This window comes from Falco naumanni, chromosome 3, assembly GCF_017639655.2.
Source record: "Falco naumanni isolate bFalNau1 chromosome 3, bFalNau1.pat, whole genome shotgun sequence".
In the NCBI taxonomy this organism is placed as follows: Eukaryota; Metazoa; Chordata; class Aves; order Falconiformes; family Falconidae; genus Falco; species Falco naumanni.
Genome location: NC_054056.1, coordinates 71,171,613 through 71,199,442, shown reverse-complemented (window position 1 = coordinate 71,199,442; position 27,830 = coordinate 71,171,613). Strand labels below are relative to the sequence as shown.

At 40.7% G+C, this 27,830-nt stretch overlaps 1 long non-coding RNA gene across 1 annotated transcript; it reads left to right on the top strand.

Annotated features, from left to right (window-relative positions):
- Positions 1-4,699: 4,699 nt before the first annotated feature.
- On the top strand, positions 4,700-8,209 carry LOC121085906. The gene is made up of 2 exons (XR_005827229.1): positions 4,700-5,022; positions 7,695-8,209. It is a non-coding gene; the product is annotated as an uncharacterized LOC121085906 (long non-coding RNA).
- Positions 8,210-27,830: the final 19,621 nt, after the last annotated feature.

Below are 27,830 nucleotides of genomic sequence, written 5' to 3'. Positions count from 1 at the left end.
AAAAAAAAATAATGAAAAATAACAAGTACGGCTCTGCCCACTGTTAGACTTGTATATTCCTTTGCAATTAACCTAAAGATACAACTGAGTCCTGTGGCTGCACTGAACCTACTAAAAAGCACCAAGTTTGAACAAACTCACTTACAGAAATAATTTAGACTCACACATTTCATTCATGCCCTGCATAAGAAATCCATCATATTTTCTTAGTTGGTGGACAACAGTATTAGAGATTGGTCTAGCTTGCAGCCCCAGCCAAAATGCATTTTATAGAGGTCCAAAACACAAACCTGATCCCAAACTAATTAGATTCTCCCTCACAAAAACACAGTTTCCAATACTCATTTCTTCCTCCAGAAAATCTGAGCAGGGGATAATTCTTTAGAAAATTGCAATTCTTATTTGTATAACTCAATTTAAAATTCATACAGAAAAAAGTCTGGCTTGACACAATTATTAAATCATCGTTTGATGATCACTGAAATTTGTTGGAATCTTTCTTTAATCTTGGACATTTAAAAGCCCTTGAGTTTTATGTGTTGTGCTTCAGGACACCTGAATTGACTGCAATGACTGTGATTGGAATTTCACCTGCCTGATAATAATAAATTGTACTTTTGCAACAATTTTGTGGATAGGTTCCTTTCCCTCTCCCTTAACTTCATCTTTAAGCTCTTTTTTCACATCTACTGTATTACTTAATGTCTGAATTTTTATTCTTGTTGCTTTATTTCTACTTTTTTCCTCTTTTTCCCTCTACTTCATTTTTTTTCTGTTCTTCATTTTTGCTTAGTCTAACATTTATTGTGGTTTATTTTTTAGGATACATATATATGTGGTGTGGAATTATAATCTGAGCATTTATATACTGAATATATGTTTTTGTTGGAGAAATACATAATTGATGATTGTTCTTATTCTTCTGAGAAATGCCAATTCAAACGGTAGGCCCCAGTTCAATGGATCCTCTACTGCTTTAACAGAACAAAACACCAAAAGCAGGCAAAGGAAGTACGACAGTTTATCTTGGGGTAAGAAATACTGCAAATGTTGGTGCTTGACTGTTTTGCATCTGTCATAATCTTATGCTGAAATACCATTCAAGTGTTAATAATATATTTTGTAAAAAACATGGAACAGATATACCGTAAATAATCACATTGAGAGGAAATAACACACTTGAAACTGGAAATTCCTTTTCTACTTCTAGGCAGATTTCTCAGTTTATTTAGATGTTAAAGAGATCTATTGCCCTTTAAAGTACAGTATTAATAGCTAGGTTAGTTTAACTGCCCTTTTCCCACACATGTTTTTGCAGACTAACACCTACTGATACAGTTTTCAAACACTGAAATCTCGTCTGATTCTTTAAATGTTCTTCTGTCTTCATTTCTGGATGGTGGTCACAGAGAACAAAGCCTACTGGAATAAACAGTTTGTGAATGCAACTTCCACAGGTTTTGCTGCTGTTTGAGCACATATGTAGGTCCCAAAGTTGCATTTGCTTAAAAAAACCCACACTGAGCTAAGGACTCTTTAAAAATTGGTTATTATTTGTCATGGCCAATTCTCTTTTAAATCTAATACATCTGGATAGGATTCAAAAGAAGCGTTACAGAGTGAGTAACTGAGTAAGGATAGACAGGGGCACATACTTAAAGTGAGGCACCCACATGAGCCAAAGGGACATACCAATACACAGTCAGGCACTGTGACCTTATTGGCACCACTCAGCTCTAGTAAATTTTTGACTTTTACTTTTGCTACATTAATCCACAATGCTTATTTTTTCACAACTGGTCTTTGTTGTTAGGTGCAGAAGATCTACTGTGAAGTAGTAGTTTCCAAAAGAGAGGACTGGGGAAGGGGGAGGTTGTTGAGTTTTTGAAGGGGGTTGTTTGTGTGTTTGTTTTCTGACAACTGGCAAAAGCCCAGCAGCTATTCTCCAGAAATTTCACAAGAAGCATTCATATGGGCAGGAAATCTACTGGCAAGAAATGGCAGATGAAAGAGTTATGTACTGCTGAATTAGAGTTTTGCACCTGCACATTGCTTAAGTTGGAGAACATGTTATTAATATAATCAAAATAGTATAACTAGTAGGATGCGTAGTCATCTACCAAGGAGATTTCATTTTGAGAATTCGTGGACACTTCTTGCATTAGTGCAAAACAAGGAGTTGAATCAATTTCAAATGTGCGCTAAATGGAAAGGGGAACAAAAAGCAGTCAATTATTATCAGGATACCACATTTAAAATTAAGATGGGAACTGTGTAAGTGAGCTCAGACCAGTCTACTGGAGGTCCGGGGACACAAGTGGGATTACAGGCAGATATGCCCAGTAAGTAAGGTCAGAGAAATCCTGCTTCAGGCTCACTCATTGGATTCTGTCTTATTTTTATTTTATTTATGGAGAAACCTTTTTTTTTTCCCCTCAGGGTCATTAAACTTAGACTGGAATAGAGCTGTTCAAAAAACTCCTATGGAACATTTTTGGGGGTCAGGATTTGGTAATTCATTGAAATCAAAATATTTCCAATGCATATCAAAACATATCAACAAAATTTCAAAATGTGTTGTCCCAGTTTTGAAACCTGGAAGCCCTGAGGTCTCTAGTTCAAAGGTAGACTACTTGGTGGGCCATTCTGCAATGACAGGCCACCAATCCTCTATCCTGGCAGTCAGAGGACTGAGCAATGTTCTGCCAGCTAGGCAAGACTCCTCCAGAGCCCTGCAGGCTTCCAGAAGAACTTAGCCAAAATCCAACTGTCCCTGCAAAAAGTTTAGATTTCAGTCAACTGCCAAGGTCTCTCTGAAGTTTGCCAAACAGCTTTACTTTTGAGACTGGTTCCATCAGCTTTCTGTGTACAAATGTTGGGGGTTTGCAAATAAATAACTTCACCCCAAACAAACCATTTTATCTACCTCAGTAATCACTTAGATCATGCAAAATTATGCACCATCCCTGGATTTGTACCTGGACGCATGATGCTGCTTTAGGCTTCAGGCACAGAAAGGTTATTACAGACCTTGGAGATGTGCAGTTCAGTCTTTCCAAGTTGACCAACACCTCTGCCACGCAGTCAGTACCCTCCTTATTGTATTTCACCTCAAGTGGTTTTTAAACAGCCATAGGGAGGCAATGCCCAGTGCTTCCCTGGGTTAGAAGGCTGAGACCTGGCCAAGGTGGTTCATGAGGAATTTTGACTCTTTCCTACTGGGATCTGAAATGCCAGGAAAGTAAGAGAAAACATAATTGTGAAGAAATTACTAAAATCAGCTAAATCAGTATCCATGAAAAACAGTAATACAGAAGTATGCTAGCTATATTGCCATCTCTTGTACAAGAATTATGGCATATCAACACAGAATATGCAACAGCAATTGTAAGAACCCCATGGGGGAGGCACTGCTGAAACTTTGCACTCCCACAGTGCAAGAGCTGCTGCCCAGCCACACTTGCAGCCCAGGCCAAATTTTCCTATGTGATAGGCCAGCCTCCATCAAGAGTCATGGAAGCAACCTACCCATCTGGAAAGCCACAATTGATCCACCAAAAGGCTAAAATACTGAGCATGGTTTGTGAACTGAAGGGAGACAATGAACGAACGCCCCTAGAAAACTGTATGGTGATCAAAGATTTTCTAATCCCATAGACAAAAATGTTTGGGGGGCTGACCCAAAGCAGTTTATTCGTAGATTTACTGAGCAAGATTGTTTAACAGTCTCCATACTGGGTAAACCACTGTTTTCATCAGAATGAGAATTTTACTACAGTCTTTAAAGCCAGCTAAATTAACACAGCCTGCATCAGTACGTTATCAGCAGCAATGTCTTCTGAGGTTTGTTTTCTCTCCTTTATTCACTGCAAAACCTATTGAGTTGCAAGGAATACTGAGTGGGAAAAGCCATTTTAAACTGCATGTTTATCATTTTAATGTCATTTGAATAACTAACCCATAAACTTTATCATTTTGGTATTAGAAAGAAGAAACAAAAATATATAAAACCTGTAAAGAATCACAGAGTACTCATCCAGATTGCTGACAGTCAGTAAATGCCTCAAAAATCTCTCCCACTTCTTTACAGAGGCTAAAATTCAGCAGTCCAGCAAACTGGACTATAAAATCAGCAGATCTGCCCCAAAATTAACACACTTTTTCTTTGCAGTAACAGAGCTAAAATGCATTTGTGGGACAGCAGGCTGGCACTGGGTCATGAAAGGTATTTGTCATTTTGTAAAACAAAGCAGCCATCCATAACCTTTTTCGTCTCCAGATAATAAAAGGGAAAGTCTCATTTTGCGACTATAAAAAAAGTTACAGCAGTACAGCTGTAAGCAGAAATCCAGTCCACTTGTGGTTTAGAGAGCTCCATGCCTACCGTACATAAAATAATATGCTGTTATCATTAACATAGACAACAGCTTGTTTTCAATTTGGCTGCAGATAATGAAATTATCCCCCAAATTGCCATAAAGTGGAACAAATAAACACAAAAGCAAACTCTTTCCCGCCCCCCACCCCCCCTTCAGCAGAGCTGGCTTTCAGCTATTTAGAATAAAAGCAAAGCTTCTGTTTTTCCAGAGCTCCAGTTTTGACCTCAAGCAGATAAAGAACATGAAATGACAAACACGCAGCAAAGAGTTACTGTGTCCTTCCCCCCGGCCTCTGTTTACATTAGGAAATGTACCCAGGGAGGAGGGAAGGGGAGGCAGGAGGGCTGCCTTTCAGCGCCGTGCTCAGCTCCGCTGGCTCCGGCTGGAGCTGGCCCCTGTTTCTGAGTAAGCTTACTCCACTCCAGATGTGCCTCGGCTCCAGCGTGGCTGCCATGTACAGTAAATCGGCATCTGAGGGCTCGTCAATCTGTGGGGTAGAGCAATTGCGGTCTCGCCAGGCCGCCCCACTGGCACAAATAGAAATTTGCGCTGCTGAACTGGAAAAGGAGGAGGAGGAGGGAGAGGAGGGAAAGGGGCGACAGGGAAGGAAGGAGGCAAATAACGGGAGAGCACTGTGTGAAAGGTGAGGGGCTGGAAGGTGTCCGCTCCCGGGAGGAGAAGGGGAAGAAATAAACACTAACAGCCAGCAGGGGAAATGTTCTTAATGCATTTGTAAATTTACTTGTAAATGTTTTACACTTAGAGAGAAAGGGGAACGCTGCATATCATTTGGCAATGTTGGCTGTCTATAGGTCCCCGTGGATAGACTGATTTAGTACGACTTGTAACCAGGGCAAGAGAAACATAAAATAGCCGGGGAAAGACAGCCAATTAGTCATTACATGTAGATTGTAAAAACAAGAGACAGAGACGGAGAAATAAATACCCTTAGCAAATTGAGTGCCTCTTGTTTATGTCCCTGCAACATGAGTATGAAAAAGCAGAGGCAAGGATGCCTTCTAATCAAAGTGTAACTTGCAAACCCGTCAGTGCTCCCATTCAAAATCCTCCAGGGTTTCCTGACGCTCACAAGATTTACCTATTTGCTGTCATTGTAAAATACAAATTGTTTCACTAATCAGGCAGTTTGCTTTGGATCTAACCCCAGTTGTACAAACTCCAATTTGGACGTTCATTTCTGATCTCCTCCCGCCTACACAGCCGTTGCTAACTGAGTTTTAATAGGATGAGAAAACGATCTTTTCTTTTATAGTGGGTTCAAATGAGCTACCCAGCTTCAAGCTGACTATAGCTCTGTTTTCCTAATCACCATTTTTTTATAGCAATTCTGAGGATGAAAATGCCTGCTCCCCCTCCCTTTGCTTCCAACAGTGCCAAGTCTAAGAATGTAAATAAGTGTTAAATGGAATCACAGAAGAAAAATGGGTCAGATTTAGTGTAATTGAGTCATAGTTAAATTTAGGCTGCTTTTATTTGCAAATGTGCACTTTAACAGCAGCTCTATACTGCATCTCTGGGTAGAATGAGATGCCTCATTTATTTATTATTTTTATTGTGGTTGTGCCTGAAATTCTCTGCAAAGGCTCCCAGTCCCATTGTGCCATGTACTGTAAAAGATGAGCTGTGCGTTTTTAAGACTCTGTTTTGCCAGAGAGGCTATCCTCTGAGTGCCATCTGGGTTAAATGGCAGCACCTTAAATGGACAGAAGTATTGTCAGCTGTTCCAAATTTTCAAAAGTTGTGAATCAAAGCTGAAAAAAATCATGGGGCTGCAGGAAAAGTCATAAGACTTTCCAAAGGGTATACACAGCATCCTTGCTTGTCTCCTACTCTGTGAGTTTCCAAAGCTTCCCAACACACTGTGTGGCTATGAAAGCTACTTTCTAAAAAGGAATACTTAGATTCTTGCAGTATCCATTCATTTAAGGAATAAAGGCTTAAAAACATCAAATATAATTAAATTTGAAATAAAACCATAAGACTTGGCAGTACAACAAACAGTTGTATATAGTACTCGATTTTCCTTAACACCCCATTGACAGAATGAGGTAGTAAGCTCTCTTCCCTCTAGGTTAAATCAATCCTGCAAGGTACAAGGTGCTCTGACTCTGACTACAAAGAACATATGTAATCATATACAATTAAACAATTAAATTAAATGTGATTATTCTTACGCATAAATTTCTTACTGGGTTTTCAAGCACTGGAGGCACTGAGATCATTACCTTAGATGCAGGGCAATACAGAAGCTCAACAAGCCCCCAGCAAGCAAGCAGGCATGCATCTGCCAAAGAGGACAAGTCCATGCACAAAGAGTATGTGTCACATTACCAGCTCTTCTGGTGGACCCAAAGGAGGTGTGCTGCCTCCCACTTCTTCCTCTCATCTCAGTGTCCAGCCCATACCCCAGCTAGCCCTTGAAGAGGGTTCTCACCATTGCTTCATGTGACTTTGTGCAGTCATTTACAGCAGGACAAAATGGACACAAAACAAATGTATCAAATCAGGATGGCAAGATTAGGATCAAAATTACCTCTAAACCTGACTGTTTAAAACTAGGCCAAAGCACTGACAAATGTACAGCAGGGACTTCCCTTACACTGACAGAAATATGAACTGGGTGATGGAACAGGTGTTTTCAACGGCCAGCATTTCCATGCAGAAAGGCAACACAGGCGGGTCTCATTAGGCAGTAGCAGAGTTTAACAAGGAATGTGACTTTTCCCACCCCATGTTGAATGAGTGGCCCAGGGGAAACGTGATACTTTGAGGACACCACGAGCAGCACAGTTCTTAGCTCATCCACCACAATGGCACTAATTTGAGAATAAGTGAGCGTAAAGCTGATAATAGTTGTCTGTAAAGAACCATGTAGGATGGTAAGATGATATCAGACAATACTAAGTGACCATGGAGGAATGTATCTAGAAGTCAGGACACAAAGTGAGTGAAGCATGAAGAGGGTGTTGAAAATGAATCAGTGAGAGAGGTAGGAACAGCAGAGCAAATAGTGCAGTCCCTCTTCAGAGAAGCCCTGTTCAGTGTTTTGCTCCTAACTCACAGCAACAATGCTCTTCCACTGTAGTTTTAGCCATGTTTTCACAATGTAAAATCAAGTCCTTGCTTACATCTGTATCATACATGCAGCCACTTAACCTCAGGTTTATTGTGCATATGGTCAGAAAGGACAATTTCCCTGACAGAAGTTAAAGAAAAGGCAAAATCAACTGAAAATCTCACTAAAATATGGTATCTTCTTTGATGTCTCAACTAACACAATGTGCCCTCTTGCAGGACAGCAGGTACTAAAGCCTCAAGAAAAATTGCCTGGAAAAAAAAAAAAAAAAGATGGTTCATATTTCCAATGATAACTTCCTTTTAATTGCACATTAAAGTCTTGGATCTACTATTTTCTTCTATACACATTCCAATGCACCTGACAACTGAAGGAAGGACAGTACTGTCCAGCCATTGTGTGGGCAATGTTGTGAAAAATACCACAAAAGATTCTGCCAAGCCTCCCTCTCACACAGACTCTGACACCTGCATTATTTGGAAGGACTACTTTCTGTATCAGTGAATTCCCCCCAGGGACTGAAACAAGATGAGCAACCAAGAACCTGGCTGCAGAGCAATGCTGCGGAGAGGATAGGGATGCAATTATCCTTTCCTACTTAAGGAAGATGCAGCAGCCCCATGTTCTAAGGAAGACAAAGATGGCTTCACACATCTTCTAAAAAAGTGGACATTAAGAAAAGTTTGTTAACTATCCTGTCTACAGTAATCTAAAAAAATCTAAAAGGATTGCAGGAATAGGCTGTGTTGTAATTGAAATTGTCCATAACACAAACTGCAAACTTGGCATTTCTGTTCATAAAAGAACTATCAATAAGTTCACCAGGCTTATATATGTCAAATGTTCAACATCCTAGTAGCATGTTCTTTATGATGCCTTTGACACCTGCAGAGAAATTACATCAAATCTGTAACAGCAGTATTAGGTAATGCACCAGAGTTCAATGTTCAAAACATCCTGTTCTTTACATAGCCTCTTGTCTTACACAAAAGCAGTTAAAAATAATAGAGCTTGTTCAAGTGCCAGATTTACAAGCTTGTGTTCATTGACTTTGTAAGATTCATCTTGCAAAATTGTTTTGTTATACCTGTGGGCTGTGAAAGGGGTGGCAGGAGAAGGCACAAAAGGGAGGAAAGCTTTGTGAATTGGTGGTTTCAAGCTTTCAGGAAAAAACGAAATAACTTCAACCACTCTGCTTTTATGACAATTAATTTACTTTTCTGAAAAGTAAAATTAGTAAGAAGTGAATTTTTTAAGAAGTGAGTAACTGAATAAGTAACCTGTAGCTGGACTGGAGATAGATTAAAGTCATGGAATATTTATATTTGCAGTTTGAGATCTGGAGGCTTGTATCAGCTAATTAGTAAGACAGATGCCATTTGCAAAACTTGGATGTTGATCCTGATGCAGATTTTGAGCTCATCAATCTTTTAGAATGTTTAGAGGAGAGGAAGCTTGGCTCTGCTCTCAAATTTCACACTAGAAGGCTCTAGCTGGCTTCAGTGATGAAAGAAAAAATGAAAAAAAAAAAAAAAAAGAAAAGAAAAAATGGCTCTGTGTAGGCTTCTACAGCCTTGCTATATAACGTGCACATTGTAACAACCTCAGTGTTGCTGTTACAAAACTATGCGAGCAATAGGCCCCCTCCTTATTGGGATCTGGCGTTCCTATTGTTGTTGAGAGAAATCTGAGCAGAACAACGCAATCCACCAGTGCCCTTCTGTTCTTGTCACATTCATGAGTCCTACGTCTAATCTCTTTGCAATCAAGACCCAAAGCTATAATTGATCATTTTATTCTTATTTTCATAAACTGTTGAGAGCTTTTCTGTTATTAATTCTGTTTATGAAACGCTCATTTTTACTGGGAAGCAGCATATTGATGGTGTGTTAGACTGGGAAAAAAGGGCACTGGCTCAGTGAAGTCTGCTACCAGCTTCTAGCTGTTGAAGCATTTCTTAAGCATGGATTGTATTTACAGTTATCAAGTCTAAAAATTATAAAGTCCTTCATCATTGCTTAATAGGGTGCTTTGAGATTACAGATGAAAAGCACCAGGAAAAAATAATTTGTACAAAAAAATAACCAGTGCTGCAGAATGAAGCACCAGATCAGAAACAAGATGAATTTCACACTTCCATTGAAGAGTCTCCAGTTCATACCAGATCAGATTTGAGCCCAGCTATTTTTTCCGAATACCTACATACAGTCTATTTGTAACATATCCCTCATAAAGCTCTTCCTCTTACTTCCTGTGAATAGGAATATTGCAAAACTGCACAGAGGAAGTGGAAGTTTAAAAGCTTTGCTGAGACCAGATGGAAAATGTGATAGGAAACTGAAAAACAAACATTTTGTGTTTTCATATATATTAATTACACTTAACAAAGGTTAACTTCCACTCATATCTTTCCCTCAATTTTTTTACCCAGAACTTTTCATTCTTGCACTAACAGTTATACACTGCAAGGGCTTCTACCAACAACAATAATAAGAGTCTGGTAAATGTTTTATTACCAAAGGCAGCAAAAAGTCTTATTTTATGTAGAAGAAATAAGCCAGAATCAATAAAGATATAACTTGTTGCCTTTATCAATAATCACTAGAACAAGACCTCTATTATTTTTTACTAAAATGCAGTTCCCTTTCCTAGGATTCTCTGGGTGACTTTTACCAAGGTTTTCACTGCAGGAAATAGTGGACAAACTCCAGATCTCTGAAAGAATGACAAAACAATATGAAATACAGGGGCTCCCAAAAGAATGCTAGGGACTTCATCTCTCATGGACCTGGGAAAGACCAAACAAAATTTACACATGGCCTGAACCCAGGCTGGGGTCTGGCATTTGAATAATCCTGCAGTATATTCAATACATCTCATTCTATCTTAGTAATTTCTTTATTGTTTAAAGTGCATTAAGCTCAAAAGATCTTACTTAGGCCACTGTTGTATCAGCTGATTTTTAAATTCTTAGCATCCATCAGCAGACCTGAAAATGAGAACACTCATTTTGTGTTGTAAAGTGTGAAACAGAAGTTTGAACATTGAAGTCTGTAAATTCAAATTAATCTGAATATTTAGTCTTTTGTAGTTATGGGCCACTAAAGATTCATGCTGCCCTGTAACTCCTTGCTGATGAACACATTCCTCTGGGTGCCTAATTTGTGAGAGATTTACACCGTGTAAACATTATTTACAGAGGGCACTTGATTCTCTCTAAGTCAATTAGATATGCCTTTTCAGGTACATTTTCTGTTGGAAGCTGCCAGGAGAGGGTTTTCTTTTTTACCTGTAATGGGGATTCCAAAATGACATCACTTCTGAGAAGCCACAGGGTGTCTGGGAAATAAAACGGTCCTGCCAGTGCAGCCTCCTGTATAATTGAAATGCAGTTTAAGGGGTCTTCAGAGGAATTTCTCCAACTCTGGAGGAGGCCGATCAGCAATCTGACCTCCAATAAAGACAGCAGAAGGAAGCTCTCTTTGGAAGATGGAGGAAACTTTTCTTCTTTGAAAAGCATTCTTACATGCCATCTGCTGATACAGTACAGACTCACCTCCTGAGGTCCAGACAAGTCTGTGTTAGCGATTATGCCAATATGTCTCATGCAGTTCTCACTGCCCTTAGCTAAAAATGAGAAAAGTCAAGGAGAGCAAGTGAAAAACAAAACAGAATCCTACCTAACAGAGAGGTTTATCATTAGAAGTGTTCTAAATGCACAGAGAGATGTCTCCCTGCATATATATGAAGTTTAGGATTTTTACTGTTTTATTGCTCTCTGGAAACAATGAGGCTGTCAACAAAAAACTAGCAAAATGTGTCTATAAACATGGTGGATACATATACAAGCAGGTAATTGTATATGCAATTATGCATTGTGTGTGCAAAATGAGCATCTATACCTAAAGTTATGCATAAGTTCACGATGTTCAACACAGGCAAATACTAACTCCTGCATCTGGAACAGTCTAGAGGCCAACATATTAGAAAGCAGCTTTGCAAAAAGGACCTGGGGCTCCTGGAGGACAAACTGAGCATGAATCAGCAGTGCATCTTTGCAGTGTTAAAAGCCAACCTCATACTGGGCTGTTTTATTAAGAAAATAACCAAGTCAAGGAAGTGATTATTCCCCTCTGTTCAGCACTTGTGAGACCACATCTGGAGTAATGCATCCAATTCTGAGACACTGACAAACTGGAGCAAGTAAAGCTGAGGGCCACCAAGGCGGACAAAGGGCTGGAGTATGTGACTTGAGAGAACAGCTGAGCAAGCTGGGTTGGTTTGGCCTGGAAAAGGGAGAGCTGAAGGAGAAGGCCTCACCACCACTGTCACAACCTAAATTATTCATTGAGTTTATATTAGTACACAGAAGTTCATGTGTTATCATGGCTAACCTTCCATCTCACACCAGAAACCAAGTGCATGATCTGTGAGTTAACAATTTGTGGGACAAAGTGACCCACTGCTGGGACAGAGTAAGACTAAAGAAGACCTGGAGTCAAGCCAACCAGCATTCCTCAAGGAAGCCAGAGCAGTGCAATAAACTAACCAAATCCATCCAACCTACAGCAAAAATTCTCATGACTTAACCGCCTCTGTAGCCTGTCAGCTCTACCTCCCACCTCTACAGCCCTATCTAACACTAGAGCTCAAGCTGCCAGATACTTCAATCCAGACACTGTGGTTATACAGCCCCCCTCCAAGACTAAGGCCCAGATCCATGAATCCTGCTTTAATCCACTCCTGAGAATGTGTGTATTTTTTGGGCTGAATTTCGGTAGCCTATATTTGGAAAGTCTCACCCACAGTCTTTAGCTAACTGAAGGAAGCCAAAGAAAATGCAAGATGTAGTGGTTACCAAAGCTGAAATCCTCCCTCAATATGACCATTCCTTATGTATTTGTGCACTGTACGTGTGCCTACCAAACCTCTAGGAACTCAGTCTGCTCCTTATTTTATTTATAAAGAACGGATGAGAAAGAGTCCATTTCTATAGAATTCCCTGGATAGAATCTACTGCAGAGTACATCATTAATAAAGGATTTTTCTATTTATTTGTTTGACCTAGAGCAGCTGGTTAGTCATATCTCTCTGGGGCATGTCAACCAATAGTTATTATTTCATAAGCTGAAAATTTTTGAATAATACTGTCTTGTCCCTTCCGTTCGTATTACATTACATGGGAGTAAGGAAGTAAGTTTGCCTTATACTGTTGAAATTTAAGGGGAAAAATGTTTACGAAACACTAGAAAAGGATTGAGCAGAACTGACAATTATAAAAATGCTGATAAACCTTCTATAACAGGTTATGTTTCATACCGTTAAAGGCGGATGCTAAGAATATATCTGAATCATGCGCATGTGAGGTAGAACTAGTGCATGACAACCAAGGAAAATGTATTAAAAGCAGCAACTGGCTTTTTTTTTCCCCACAGATCTCAAAGCACTGAAGTGCCACCAAACTCAATAGGAATCTATTATTGATTTCAGTGAGAAATGCTGGCCCACTAGCCTCATTTTCACAGTTGGAGAAACTGAGACACAAAGATGTTAAATGAGTTGCAGGATATTACCCAGCAAATGGCAGAGCTGGGAATAGTACTCAGCTCCCCTGGAGGCCAGTCTGTGCGTCATCCACCACACCACTTCCTCATACTAGAAGGCAGCAACAGAGCACAAATTTCAGGGATTTTCTTTAATGAGAATGGGAGGTTGAGAGGTCTGGAGGCTCATCTCTAAAGTACAGGAATGCTGGACTTGTTTGACTGTTATATCCAATGCACAGCTGCTGACACTAAGATATGAATGTGTCTTTGCTCATATGCAGACTATTAAGGGAAGAGTCGGAGAATCAGGAAGCATCATATGGACAAAAAAAATTCATTTTAAAAACAAACACATAGCAGTGCAGATTCTGCACACATTGAGTCAGGAGGCTAGTTTGCAAATCATAATCAAATGTGATTTAAACACTTTCTGCTAAAGTGGCTGAATCAACTAGTTGGTTGGTGTAAAAGGAATACGAAGCAGGGGTCTTACATTACATCAGATGCCTACAAGTCCTGGCTTTTCCAGATTACTTCTCTTCTGTTTGAAACAGGTGATATCAGGCTCTTTAATAGAAGACATGACTTGCAGCGTTGTTACTTATGTCTTGCCACTATATGAGTGGCATATCTCTTTACTCCTGAGACAGATGCACTGGCTTTGCAGCTTATTCCTACAACGATATTTTAATCATTTAGAATTATGAATATGAATCCATTTTCACAGCAAATACTGTTTGACAGTTTCCTCTCCCTGTGGTCACTGCTGCACATGATTTGGTATTAGTCTCCCTTCCTAGGGAGGTTCTGCATCCTCAGAAGAATGCATGGGATGGGACAGGACTAAAAGACACCAACTTTTCATTGTCTGGCTGAATGGTTCGGCCCACAGACCCAGCATATTTGCTCAAACACATGCCAATCCCAGGTAGGGGTCCCCTTCCTTTGGCCAGCAGATCATGCCCCCTGGTAGGAGTCCCCTGGTTCTGAGAGAAGAGCAGTGGCTACTGATGCCGCTGACACTGCTTTGGAGCAGACCCACCCACCTCAGTGTGGCTGATGGTTATGCTTACTTACTTGTGACTACCTGTGCGACACTTTTTTTCTAGGTTTCAAATCACTTTACCAAGCTGATTGCTACACATTATTATAGTGACAGTTTTGTGAAAAGGAAGGTTAGCAGTTACGGCCAAGACTATCTGAGATGGTTGCTAATTTCAAGTGATTTAAATTGAACGACATTGTAAATACGTAACATGCTACCTTAAGTGAAGGCAGTGTGTGAACGGCAGAGCAGCAAAAAGATTATAGGATACATTTCTTACAGTTCAGCAACCTTTCAGATGGACCATGCCAGGATTCAGGGGCAAAAAATCCCTGCTCTTCAAGTCACTTCAAGCCCTCTGACTTTGTTGCTTTCATACAAACCAACCACATAATTGAGCTGCATGACTGCTAGTGGGAAGTAAATTTTAATGAAGCTTCAGACTTCGAACATTTCAAACTTTTCCTCCCATTTTAATCTTTGAAATCTTGTAAATAAATATGTAACTTTGACATTACAATCCTTCAGCAAACAGTTTCATCTTAATGACATTTTATTCATTACACTGTTCCCACCTACCAGGAGCTTCACTTCTGGACTGGGTTTGGCTTTTATTGTTTTGGCTTTTTTAAAAAAACCTTGCCATTATGCAGCTGTGCAATATATGACAATAGAGGGTGATAAACACTGCACAGCTGAAGCTGAAAACAAATTGAGTTAATGGAATGAAGGTGATGACACTTCTTTCTTTTTTTTTACACAGAAATTCATGAGATATTTTAAACAATACACTTTACACAAACACAAAAAGAAATCCTTCATTTTTCCCTGAAGAGTCTCTGATGCAAAATTCATTCCCATTGGAGAACACACACAAAATAAATAAATCCTAACCTCTATCTAATGACTTCATGAATTCACAGAAAGTGGGATAACATTTGTGCTTCTAAAATCCAGGTGAAGTAGCAATGCTCCATTCTGCTGCTAAAATCGTCTCTTGCTGGTGGCTGCTAGAAATTAAAGTGTTAAAACGGAGACCACTGAAAAAAGAGTACAGCATATGTTATATGCAGCATGTTACTTGTTCACTGGGCTTCCCATGGGCCAGTGAAGGTTGGGAACTACTTCTGTAAAGGAAATGTATATGGTGTCATGTTATTAGACAGTCCTGTGTGTTAGCTCCTTCTCTGCAACTGATTACCCCCAGAATGACTTTGGCCTCACATGGTTTCTTACAAACATTATTTAGTCAGGCTTCAACATTTAAATTGGCAACACTGTTATTCCCAGTTTACAGATGAGTTATAAGTGCAACAGGGTTAACAGCTACTGCAAGGGGACACATTAAATGAGTATCAGGAGCTGGAATAAAATTCAGTTTCCCAACCTTTGCCCACTTAATTGTAATGTCCACAGTCTAAACCACTTAGATTTAAAGAAAAAAGTATAAGCTCCTTCACTGAAACCATGTCCCCTGAAGCCATTTCTGATGCCTAAGTAAGGACTGTAAATTTAAAGCTACTGTGCACCTGTAGCTTCCAAATTGTTTCCATAGGTTGTCTACCTATCCTAATTTTTCCCAGCCCCATCTTCTTAAATCTTTCAAAACATGGGAAGAATAACTATCTGCCTCTCAGTCCTCCTGCTCACTGAGGTCAATGAGAGACTTTCCTTTGACTTCAGTGGCTGTAAGACTTCCATATTCTTTTCCTTCAGTTTTGGAGAGCAGTTGTCCCGGGGTGGGTAAGTGTCTGCTTCAAAAGAAACTGTTGTGTTGAGAATCACTATCTAATCACTACCACCCATGCACCACACAATACAAACAGTAAAAATGACAAGCAAATAAAAATAAAGAATAAGAAAACAGCACAATCTTCCTAACAGCAATGACTGGAAATTAATCTTGGAAGGCTTAACTGTTCCTGTGGCACAGAAGCTAGAAGTGATTGTTCTGTACCACGATGGCGTTGCCCAATAACCCATTCTGTCTAAATTAACAGAGCTGGCTAAATTATCCTGCCTTGTGTTCTCTTTTAATTAATTGTTTGGTTTAAAGAGAGGATAAAAAAGTCTGGCTGGGATCCAAGCTCAATTGCCTGCTGCTATGACAGAAAAAAGTACAGATCAGAATATTTCCCTGCAGAATGAAATGTGTATCTCCTGGGCTTTTAGCAACAGCAAAACAGTTTACATTTCTGTCTCTAATACAATTCTGTCCTCTAAGTCATTAACAGTTCCTTGATCTCTTCTCTTATTCCTGCCCCCTTTATCTTATTTATTGAAACTTGTAATATAAACAGCATTTCTTCACCTACTGTCTTTTTGAATTGTTGATTGCCTGGAAAATGGCACTAGCGCAAGGTTTCAGGGCATTTCCTCTACATAGCAGTGGTGTTTCAGTCACATGTGGGTACTGTCAGACACCAGCTATCATTTAGAGCCATCAGGGGCAACCTGGAGAGCAAGATACTGGGCCAGTGTAAATCAGCACTGCACAATGTGACCTCAGGAACATCAGGCAGATTCACATAAGGCTGAGGATCTGGCCATGTGACTGTTTCCAGCTAAAACCGCATTCTTCTCCTACCACACACTGGAAAATTAGAGACTTCAGATCTTTCTGAACATGCTTATGGATGTAGAAAACCCTTTCATAACAGGGATGGGGGGCAGGGGGCAGGAGGCGAGGTTTCTTCTGAAAGGCAACATAGGACAGTATTGGAGTGCCAGCACTTTTGCCCCCTTGTTGTCACATTCCTTTCCCAGGCCCGGCTGATGAGGCGGTCTGTGAGCCATTCTGGCTGGGAAAGATCACATTGCTGAACGGGGATGGGAAAGGGAATGTGGTTTCCTGAAAGGTTTCCAGCAAGTACATGGGAATGGAGCCCTTGAAAGAGACATGGAGCTGGAAGCACTTCCCTTCTGAGAAACACTTCCAATCCACTCCCTAGGCCAAATGTAATAACAGCTCTGACATTATTATTACAAAGGGGGGAAAAGTCATTTTCCAGCTCGCTGCTGTGATTTCTCCATTTTGAAGCCACACCTTCTTTGAGACCTGGAAGTCATGTGGTTTAACATGCAAGCCTGCTCATAAGGGATGCTTCTTGGGCACTTCTCTACCAGCACTTATCATCAAGTCTTCCTGAAGGTGCCAGGAATGCTTCTGGCAACAAAAAAATGAACATAAAGATGATGTGTTTTTCTACTTGTGTGCCTCCTTATATTTCTTGATTTTCATGGACTATATTGCCACAAGTTGTCTGTGATATGTGACAACTTTTTCCTACTGTCAGTCATGAGCCAGTATCTAGATACAAGGGAATATTTTGTGTGAAAGCCAGCTATTTTGCCATTTGATGTAGCAAATTTAGTAGGATCCTTCTACAGCTGCAAACTCCCTTTCCTCACTTCATACACTACACTGCACAACACGAGAAATTATTTGAAACACCTTTCTAAACAAGCCTACCGGAGAATATGCTAACCGGTCCTTAGGAGTGAACACCAGCAGAGTTGTGCTAAATATTCGGACTATCACCAGAAGGGTTAGGAAATAACGTATGAAGGAAGAAATGAAGAAGTAAAAGCAGCAAGGGACCCAGTTTCTGGTTTACCATCCAGGAATATGCTGGAATATGCACAGAAGAGTTACAAAACAAGTGCTGTTGACAGTACAAAGGGGAAAATAAAGCCATTAGTAACAGTATAAATTGTACTGGCATGAATAATGTTTCTCCCCAGGCTTCATTCTAGAAAAAAAAAAAAGGGGGGGGTGGCATTAAATCAGCAACCTCCGTTTCTAAATAGGTTCAGTTAAATTGGTACAATTTTTGTTTAGATAAGGCCTCAGACTCACTGACTCTCTGGAACCCCCTCTTAGTCTTACCTCTAACCACTTTTTCCAGCCCATGGCAGGGAAAAATGTACCACAGGAGGCAGAGCCAGACACCAGTAGTATCGTAACAGCCTCAACCAAGAGTGTCTCAGCAAACACAGGGCCAGAATCCACCCTTGCTTACAGTGAGCAATTCATTTGATTGGGACTACTTAAAGAGGCAACTTTTAAGCTGCCAGCTTACTGACACCTGACAGCCATCAGCCTGCAGTGCCTAAGCTGCTGTAAAACATGAGTCAGTCAACGAATTACATGATTTTTTGGAAAATAAGAGTAATTTAGAACATTCTATTCACATTTCTGTGTATGGATCATTTAACCTCGTGGGTGTTTTGGTTTTTGCTTTTGTTATTTTATTTTACTTTATTTTAACGAAGCATATAAAAGGAATAAGAACACAAAAGTTCTTACCAGTATCAGGAAAAAGTAGACCATTTTGTACAGGGTTATGTCCATATTCTAAGTAAGGACAGGAAACCCTTTTGACTTTTGAGAAAATACAGCCTTGACTATAAAACCCAAAACTTACAGCCTACTTTACTTAAAATTCAAAACAGGATTTTAAACAGCTGATGGCTAATTTTAGCTGATGTTAAAAGTGCAGGTAACAATTGAAAGTGCTGTTTCTGTAGTATTTCTGCGTTTGTAGCTAACTTAAACATCCATACACTTCACAGCCTCATTCACATGGAAATTTTTTTTAGAAAATAAATGCACTACACTTTGGATGAGTGTTTCTTCTTTCAGTTTGATTCTTTCAGTGAAAGAATCAAAGATTCATAATAGAATCTAGAAAATACCATTAAAAATATCAAGTAGCAATAAAACTCTCATAGGCCAAAGAACTCCTAAACTGCAATCAATTTATGCAAAAGGCTGTACAAATATGCCTGAGGACACAGGTTCTTGCTGTCAGAGGTAGGTGGATATGAGTCACCTAAATCCGAAACAGTGACAAAAACCTCTGCCTAAACTTAAAGATAGCTGAAGTCACTGGAATCCTTCTTATATGACATGAAGTACACTAGGTTGCAGGAGATTACTTCTACAAAAGTGCAAGGTTATCAGAATCTGGTTTGATAAACACATTTACTCCTGAATACAGCTGTGATTTAGAAACAAGGTGTTTCTCAGTTTGCATCCTTCAAGGAAACAAATTCAACAGATGCTTTCAGAACAAGCTCAGCATACACTGACAAACTGAGGTCTCCACAAAAAGCCGGTTTTGGACACTGTGTTTAAATGGAGCAGCAAGAGGAATTTGTGTCTTTGCACTTCTCATTCAACACCAGGTTAATAATATACAGACATGGGCCTGGAAGCAAGATTCCTCCCTCCCAACACGGTGCCCTAAGCACTAAGCAACAGTCACATTGCTTTTTGCTCACTCTCGTTCAATGGATCTCATGTTTCTTGCAAGCAGCTGACAGCAGCATAAACAAGAAACTATTCTGGGTCATCCTGTCTCACACCTGTAGCTGCACACCTTTTTACGGTGAGAGCCTGAGGAGAGGATTTGTATTCCTCCTTCCCCCTCCATACAGACTAAGGAGAAGACAGAACCCACATCTCCCTCACCCAAACAAGCACTCTAACCTGCAAGCTTTCTCTCTGGTTACAATGTGGAAAAGCAGTTGCCTGCTTTCTTTCGCACATTTCAAAGAGGATACTGGTCTCTGGTTCACAGCTAGATAGTGGAATCTTCCTGCAAACCCTGCTGAGGTTTGGTGATGGCTATGACTTCAGACACATCCTAGCTAAAGTTCAGTGCTCCCTCCTGGCTTGCTCTAGACAGCTGGCTATTCGGTGTGGGGGTTTTCCAACTCATCCTTATGAGTCACTGCTTTTTTGGTGTACAGTCCAGTGTACTTAGACCGATGGTTTCCCATCTGGTGAGAAGATTGCTGAGCTCATCAGACACAGCATTAATTAACAGTGTGACAGTAACAGACAAACTGTTCTGGAGCAGTAAGTACCCCTTCATATTTGACTTGCTTTCTGAGTGACTTTTCCTGATGAAAAGGCACTGGAACGGCATGTTATTAGCATCCTGTTTTATTAGTATGACGGTCCTCATGTACGTCAACAAGAGATTTACATGGCAGACCAGCATGACACTGACATTCTGAATCACCAGCAACGCCATCTGTTTTTTGCAGGGTCTCATAAAACCAGCATGTGTGCCCGTAAACTCAGAAATGCCATCAGCACCATGGAGGAAGTTGCCACTCAGGCAGAGTTACCTTCATGTGATCTTCAGGGTTGCAGAACAACGTAATTTTCATCAGACCAGGCTCAAAAATTCTGACAGTGCAGACTGTGCATAAACCAGAGGAAGGAAACCTAGAGGCCAAACCATCAATAACCGTAAAATTAAACATTAAGTGACCAAGCAGCAGATAATTTAACCAAATTTAGGAAATCAGGGTCACCACTTTGATCTTATACTTGAATATTTCATAACGTCCTCTATAGTTCTACTTCCGCTCCCATTGCGCTTTTCAGCAAATACTCCATAGAGGCCTCACTGCTCTCCACCCCTGAGCTTGACACTGCTCCATGGTGAATTAATGTTGCAGCCTTGCTGGATGTGTTGGGCCTATCGCTCCAGTTAAGACAAAAGCAGATGAGAGAATGCAGCCACCAAATGGAGCAGAAATATGGCTGAAATTATTCTGAAATGGTCTTACCATCTACACTTGGCTCCCTGTCAAGCCTCCGCACCCTCCGCTGTCATTTTCTCCCCTCTTTTATGAGAGTAAATGGATGCTAAATCAGCAAGTTATGTTCTCTCCTTAACATAACAATTACTAACAATACACCTTTTCCCCTTTGTTATAAATTACTTTAGTGTGCAATTCAGTCAAATGAGAAGACAGGCACCACTTATACACACTGTCTCCATTCTTTTGTGTAAGGCAGGACTAGCTGCATTCACCAGCCTGGAGATCTGCAAAACAACAGCTTTTTCCTTCCACTCTGGCAGCATCCATAGCTCTTTCTGATACTACCTCTCTTCATCCCCAGGAAACCAGGACCCCAGGAAATGAACTATTGCAAACGGAGGAAGAATGAGAATTCAGTCATTCACGATCCTGAAGACTAGAGTTTAACCTCCAGTTATTCCACAGATATTTTTTCTGTGAGATTGGCCCCAAAAACGTATTTAACACTATTTCCTACTTGTACTCCAAACTCTATTTGAGTTAGAAGTATACCTTTGGGGATGGGCCTTAGTTTCTTCAGCTATATAAAACATACCCTGTTAGGTCACTCCAGCAACAGTGGAGTACACCATTGCACAATCACCCACAGCACCCGTAGGCATGACATCAGACCCACAAAACCTAGTAACATCCAATAACCCCTTCCTACTGCTTTGCACTATACCCATCCCATCTGCACTGTGCTTACCCCACAACCTTAACATACAGCACTACCTGACTCATGCTGCTATTTGGTAGCCCTTTAGCACAGGGGGACCCAGGAGCATGAAGGGAAAATGTGAGCCAAGGGAAAGTGTGAGTCAATCACGTTCCAGACCCCCACTCTAGCTTAATGACACCCCTACCAGGCAGCTCCCATAGGAGAGAGGAGGCAGTACCTGCCTCCATAGCCTTCATGTGCCTTAATGTCTGCACGGAAAAGGGCTGTCATTTCCCAAAGACTCCGTACTGGGTTATACAAGCTTTACCTTGTATATATATTTACCTTGCTTCCTTAACGTATCTTCAAAGGCTTGAAAGTCCTCTCCCTGTAGGGAGCCTACAGAGCTAGACAAGATCAGGAGGACTCACCAACCCTCATGCACACAGCAAAGCCCACATGGGGAGGGAGAGCAATGGAGAACTTCCTGACACTAGTATGTGTGCATATGCAGGGGGGATTGGAAGTGATTCCAATTCCAATTCCAGAGTGGGCCACTGGAAGCCACATAAAGCAATGGACAAGGAAAACAACCTTCCAGCCCACCCTGACCCGCACTGCAGCCCATCAGCCCAGAGTCTAGCTTAATCTACCAAAATCCTGATATGTCAGGTTTGCAAAAAATAGGAAACATCAAGAGGTCTCTTTGGACATGGCTCTGCACAGATATCTTGTCAAATCTCTGTGCCGACAGCATTTGGCTTTAAGTCTTGCACAACCCACTGAAGAAGGACACGCACTCTCTGTTCTTCCTGGGCAAACTCCAAATCAAAATCAGAGTGACCATCCAGGGCTCTCAGACAGATGACATGGAGGGAATAGTGCAGAGGTCCTCCTAAAGCCCACTCCCTGACAGAAAAGGAAGGGAAAAGGGATGCCCTGCTGTCCTGCCTCATGGGGACTTGTTTGCTCTGACACCTTCTGCAGAGGAGCCACTGTGGTGGCTGTGGTGCTGCCTGCAGGACACAGAGGAAACCACAGAAGGGCTGTCGGGAATTTGCCACAAGGCTCAACCCTGATGTTTAGTTCCTGCCAGCCCTCCCAGCTGTTTCACTCCAAATCTGATTGTCTGAAACTTGTCAGCAGGCTGAAGAGATGAATTTCACACAGCCTAGGGATACCAAGTCATGTGGATATGCCAGTGCGTGCATAGTTTGGGCCCTAACTGACACCATGATGATTATCTGTAAAAGCCAAATATCTATACAAATTAGGAACATTTGGGGAAAAATTACATGCTTGGAATAGATTATGACAGCATTCTTTTCTGAGGACCAAACTCTCAGGTGAATACACATGCTGTGGACACTGGTGTGTCCCTGGTTTGTTCAGATTTCAGGTCCTATGCTTCCAATTCATTTCAGAATTTAGTCAAACTTAAAAGTCCATTGTTATTTCCAGTTCATTTGAGACAGCAAGCCTGACGTTCACAGCTGACTACATTTTCTTTACATACGTACTGTGTAATTTTAACTCCCTCCTGACTTGCTCTTTTGTAGTCTATTATAAAAAAATATCATTATTAAGTGATTTAATCCAATATTAAACACTAAAGGCCAGTTCCATAATTTATGTGATCAGTGTAGCTGCACTGAAGTCCTTGAATGATTGCTAATTTACACCAATGGGTAGTCTTGTACTTTTAGTATCAGGATTTTTAAAAAGCTTTATTTTATTTTTATTTCTTATGCGGGGAGGAAGCAGTGTCATTACTCTTTGGCAAGACTCTCTCAGTTTCATATCTATTCTCATGAAGCTTCCAGTCAAGATTTTGCAAACTCAGGCATTTAGTTACTGTGGTTTCAATTTGTGCCTCAGCCTATAGATGCTCAGCCGAAGAAACCACCAATTTCAATCCTCTGGTAGTTCACCTATCATCACTGGTGTAAACCAACCAGCCTTTCTTCCATCAGCAGCCTAAATTCCCCGAAGCACTGTTTCCAGATGGGGAAACTGCCTTCACAGGCACCTGTTACATCTTATAATATCAGATAGCACAATGTCTGTAATTCTACCTCAGACTCATCCTACAACTTTGTGAGTCATATTACATGTTTCACGCACCCAGCAAACTAAAGCAAACAAACAGGAACTATTTGTATTCTTCTTATTTATGCCAGGACTCATAATAAACCCCTTTGGAAACACTTCCGAACAGGTAGCAGCCGGCACACAAGTTTTGCCAGGGATTTAAACTAGTCTTTACCTGTTGCAGCTGTTGGGAAATTTCTAGCCGTTGCTAGAACTGTACATGTACCTGCATGCTGAGATTGGGAGTGTGAGCAGGTGTTTGCAAACCACAGTTATATTGCTAACCATGCTTACTGTCTCAGACTCAATACTAATAACACTAGCAATGTCTGGTACCTGCAATATCTTGCTGCAAAGACTCTCATTCAATTTGTCTTACAACACTGATCAGAACTGCTCTAAACTATAAAAGCCCCTCTGGCTAATTTCTGTGTGCAGGGCGATGCTCCTTACCCTGAAGGCCCTTTAAGATTTGACCCCTTTCACTGTTTTTCCTGCTGTCAGCCAGGACAGCAAAAGAAGAGGTGGTATGCAGAATGAAAAGCCTAGCAGTCCTCAATCAGCCCTTTGTCTTTCATGACCGGCTTTTTATCCAGGGGCAACAGTCTTTTTCCATTACCAGTAAAAATGAACCCCCCAGTAGGGGTGATGAAGAAACAATAAAACTAATCATTAAGCAGGCCTGCTGAGAAGTGAATTCCAGTCCCAGGTCAGATCTAATTGCATTCTGACACTGAAGCAATGGCCTGGTCATTTATATTAACAATGTCATGTTTCTCTTTATTTATTTGTCTCCATTCTGCTCTCTGTCCCCATAAAGAAAGAAATATAAACATGTCGATCAATGAAAAGATGTACGTAGAGATCAAAATACACAAAATACAGTCCTGTGGTGTACTTTGCAAATTTTTAAAATACTCTCTTTTTAGCCAAAATCAGTTGTGGAAAAGCTAAAACCAAATATAGCTTTTTTGGAAAATGATGAGCAACTGTTAAAGGGAGATCTAGTAAAAATTGTGGTAGCGTCATGGCCTATTACCAAGGAAAACCATGCACACAGGGGAGGAAAGACAAATTTAATCATGCATATAAACCCACAAGATACGTATGTGTAACTGTGATTTTTGAAACTGAGGAGATTTAGATCCCTACCTTTGAGCAATTACAACAGAGATACGCTACTTTTGAGTTCAAGTACAGCATATGCATGCATGTGGCATACACACACAGCCATGAATATATAGCTGAAAATATAACTATCTTTAACTCCCTTACCTCCCTTGCCACCTTCCTTTTACTGCTTTCACCATTACTGATGTTTTGCCCTGCTTTGCATCCTCAGCCTCCTCCCCCACTGTTTTTTGCCCAGACACCCAGCCAGCCTCCCAGCCTGAGACTCTTCCTTCGAGAATCTAAACAAGATGCCTTTGCATCTGACAGAACACAATGGGCCTCTCTTCAAAGCCAAGCAACATTTTTCCTATCATTGTTTGCAGGGGAAGAGTCACTCTGCACTCTGCTCAGATATTACGGTCACACAAGCCTTATTAGCTTACGGGTAGATTTGCTGTCATAAGAGTGTTCATACAAGTAACAAGATTGCTTAATCCCTTCCCAGGTCCCTCAGCATTTGTAACAAGTTTTGTAATTGCTTTTTAAATAAAATGCCCTGACCTTGGAAACTCATTTGCAAGCCAGCTCAACCCTCTGGCTTTTTTCCCGTCATACAGCTTTTATGACCTCTCCTATCTGGATATCAAGCCCTTTCTCAAAAGTATCTTAGTCCAATCCTCTTGATGCTATCCAGAGCTAAAAGCCCTCAGCATGTGCTTTGGATCCAATCCCTACCTGGCTGCTATGCGCAGAGGGGCGTTGATCAAATCTGGTAACAACAAATGAGGGCCCAGAAAATGTATTTGTAGAATCTGGAGTTGTTCCATCTAATTGCAAGCAGGCTTTCACAATTCATTTACTGAAGAAAACTTCCTTATCAGGTGAGGATGTGACTAACTTCCACTCAGATTTCATGCTGTGGTTCTTATCAAAAGCACTTGAAAAGATTTTTCCTTTATCCATTAAATCAGCTTTCAAAACTTGCTTTATTGAAAGCCACAGCACGGCACGGTGCCAATTTTGCCTAATATTTGCCATGCACTTCATGTTCTAGGGTTAGATGAGCTACGCCTGCCCTGGTAGTACAGGACTGAAGCAGGCTAGCATAGGTATGCCACAGTTAGTTTTTTGTATTAAGCTCCACGTCACTATGAATACAGTGCTACCAATACCCACGGCAGCTAGTTTAACAACTCAAACCTTCTGAACGTTAATCATTGTCAGGGAGGGCACCCATTCCCTGTTGGGCTTGTGTGCCCATACTGGCTTTTTTTAGTTACCTGAGGTGAAACTCCTAAAAGTCACCCATGGATGCCAGGCTGAAAACCTCTGTGATGTTCTGGGAGACTCCAGCATTTCCTGTGCAGACATGCCATAAGAGCCAGGCTGTAACACCTGGGTTCTCCTTCTACCTCCGCTGCTGAATTGCTGGAGAAATTTGAACAAATCCCATAACTTGTGCCTACATTTTAGCCCTTCATCTAATGTATACAGGGGAGTTCTCTACTTCCCTAGGGTATTCTGTGGCTTAATAAACACTTAGAGAATGGGCTGGATCAATGTGTAACAAGGTCTAAGGTATTGGGACTTGCATTTAGAACTAATAACCTACCAAGGATCTAAATCTCATTAAAAGCTACAGGGATTTCATTCCCAAGAAAGTGAGCATCTAAAACATACCCAAAATGTTACAGACATCACTGAAATGTAATTAAATAGTATACATTATTATAGTAATAACTTAGCACTTTGCTTTCCAAGACTGAAAACACATTTTGGTAAACTCTAATTAAGACTCAGCTCATGAAACACAACCTCTTTGCAGTGGATAGCAATATGGTGTGCAGCAACATGACCCCAACAGATTACAGCAGGACAGTGAGGAAGATACCACATCCAACCTTCAAGTTCAGAGAGAATTAGGTGAACAGAAGGATGTCAGGTGGAACTGGGATTAGGGCAACTTGAAGTAAATTAACGCTACTGCCAGAGAAATTACTACAGAACACTTAAGACCAGTAATTGTGAAGAAGCTTTTTCACATCTTTCCTGAAAAATATTACTGGCATCGGCAATTGTCCCTATTGAGACATGAGTACGGACTCAGGTGAGGATGTGCCACCTACAGAGGAACTACTGTTGACTGCAGTACTTGGGGGCTGCAAGAACTAACCCAGCCCCACTGAGATGTCAGAACTGCAATATGCAGCAAGAACTTCTTGCACAAGACACTTCACAGGATCCTCTCTCTTCTCATTATCAAGCTGCCCGGGACCTTTCTCTCCCGTAGTTCCACAAATCTCAAAACATGAGCAGAGGAATTTAATTGCAAACAGGCTCCGTTCCTCTTATATCCAGAACTATAAGCTGCTATTATGTTTTATACCTTGCATAAGTAAACTACATTCATTTTCACCAAATATTTTCCCTTAATCTCCATGTCCTTCCCTAATCTTGACAAAAATATTTGAAACTTTAAATCCATATTTTTTTCCAGTATTTGTCATTACTGCAATGAGATTAGTCTTTTTCCTAAAACTCCAGACTATATCTAAAAAAAGAAATTACTTGTTTTTATACAAAACACACCAGTTAAAAGTACTGTATATCATTTACCTGAAATGAATGAAAAATTGCCATTTTATAGTTTTTATTAAGCATATAACACATCGCATGAATATATCTACTCAAATGTGCCCTGGTACTAAAATTTCAAACACTCCCAAACTCAAGACTTCAAGCTAGGTCTGTCAGGTCTTGATTCAAAGCTCTCTGAACCCAGAGACAATCAGCTCACTGACTTTTATCGCTTTTGTTCCATGCTCTTAAAGGTAACATCAGAACATTTGGAGACAGAGCTGAATTTTCACACACAACTAACCTCCAAAGTCCAAGAAAGCTTGAGCTTTGGAAAGACAATCGCAAAATTATCCACAGAAATGGTCCCATGTAGCCAGAAAAAAAGTTGGAGATTTGTTATACTGTCTTTCTCCAGATCAACTTACCATCAAAAAAATACTATTGGGAAGAGTTTCTATTTTGTGGACATCTCACCAGCATCTCCTGTATAGAAACACAGGACAGGGTCACAGCACTACGTTTCAGATGGACACCAGGCACAGCACAGTAACCCTGGCATAAAGTTCAAAGCACCCACCCCATTTCACTTGCAGGCTGCTCAGTGGTCAACTGAGCTCAGTGGAGTCATTTGAACTTCCAGATAGGCCACGTAATGGATTATCATCACTTACACATATCACTGAAAACTTCTCCTGTGACACTTGCACTTTTAAAT